The sequence below is a fragment of the Megalops cyprinoides genome, chromosome 10 (assembly GCF_013368585.1).
Source record: "Megalops cyprinoides isolate fMegCyp1 chromosome 10, fMegCyp1.pri, whole genome shotgun sequence".
NCBI classification, from domain to species: Eukaryota; Metazoa; Chordata; class Actinopteri; order Elopiformes; family Megalopidae; genus Megalops; species Megalops cyprinoides.
This window is the reverse complement of record NC_050592.1, coordinates 33,430,477-33,432,239: the sequence shown is the minus strand read 5'-3', so window position 1 is coordinate 33,432,239 and position 1,763 is coordinate 33,430,477.

Sequence of the window (1,763 nt, the reverse complement as noted above, 5' to 3'; positions counted from 1 at the left end):
ATTAACCAAGGCATTTATTAAAACACCTTTGTGCATTACTGCTATGAATAGAACTTTGATGTACTTCCGAAAATAAAGCATTTTCTACATTAGTCTGTGTGACGTTTTATGGTTTAAAAGATATGCGTTAGTTGCCCTGTCAGCATAGCAGAATTATGCTATGTTGATAAATCGACGTGGGGGGAAATATCAAGACGTGAAGATGGAAAAACTACGAACACTCGATCAGTTTGCTCGTGTCGGGTTGTGTTCCCCTCGCCGGAGTAAGCTACAAAGAGCCTCTTGTGCCTCCTCGCGAAAACTGCTGGCTCGTGAGGGAACATCTGAAACTAGGGTAACTAACCAAAACATCACATCAGCGGGTCCTGGATCAGCGGCGCGCATCACGGGCAGACAGCCATCCGTCTGGCTCTAGGCTCTATCGCAGGGGGAGCGACGCCGGTTCCAGAGCTGCGGACACCGCCAGCGTGCCAGCTCTTCTTTCGCGGAACTCCGCTTTTACAGGCGCCCGTTGAGGCGGCAGGTTCGTTTTAGCTTCCACATTAACGCTAGCGGAGACTGTCAGGCTTGCAGCACAGTTCCGGGAAACCACCGCGTTGATAGAAGCGAGAGGCGCTGATAGGGTCTCGAGATGGACTCGGTGCACTTCCCGTAACTCGCTCGGCCGTGCAGCTGAATGACTCCTTTTAAGAGTCCAGCTAAATTGTTTGGGCCGATGTTCTCTTCCATTGCAAATTTCTCATGAATTCAAAAAGAAACAAGTTGATTGCGCGCTTCGTGCCATACCGTGTATGTGTGTTAGTACATGTTTTCTGGCCTTGATACAATTTGTCCTTGGCAATCATTGCAGCGTAGAATATCATTGATAATTAGAACCTTAGCGTATCCGTAATTAGACTTGTTAAGGGGTTAATGATTAAAAGAAGCAGATGTGACCTGCCCAGATGAAATAGCAGGTGCTAATTTGTCGCGCTGAATTGCAGGAGGTCAAAAGGAACTGCAGGGCTGCTATGAATTAGCCAGGTCTGATCTGTATTATTCTAATGCCAGGAATAACTTGAGCTGCATTTAATCAGATGCCATCATCCTTTGCCTATTTCTCTATTCAGTTTCATAGAACAGTTAACTCATCTAATTTGCATTTGTACTTTCAAAGCCAGGTTGGACAATAATGATAAATGTGCAATGTATGCAGAGGTGGCTTAAACATGTTCACCAAGTAGATGCCCTCTGCCCTTAGGACTTGGTCTTAGGTCAGAATGTAAATTCTACTCCAAGTGTTTGTAGTTCGGACTGGCGGTAAGCAACTGATCTTGGATCGGCTGACAAGGAGAGGCAAACACCCGGAGGGCCACAGCATCCAGCGCAGGACTTCACCTTCCTTCAGCACCTTTGCCAAGTTGTGTCCAGCATTAGCCCCTTGCTCTCTTCATAAACGGGGCCATTCTGGGGTAGACGTGATTAGGTGAGCATACGTGCGTTAAGAGCATTTTACACTGACTGCGCCACAGTAGTCTTGTTTGTGCATCCAGTGGGATGTTGGGATCACTTTCTGAACCAACAAACTGAGTGAGTGACTTGCAATTTATGGCCGTCCTTGGCAGTCACTGATTTTTTCACTCCACCATACTTTTTTTTCACTGTATAGCCTGTAAAGGATGTCATAGCACAAGCGATGATCAGCACATTGAGATGTGGAGCTAAAACGCCCTTCTTGTGGTTATGTTTCATTGTGGTCTGCCAGGAATAACTTTTGTTATTCC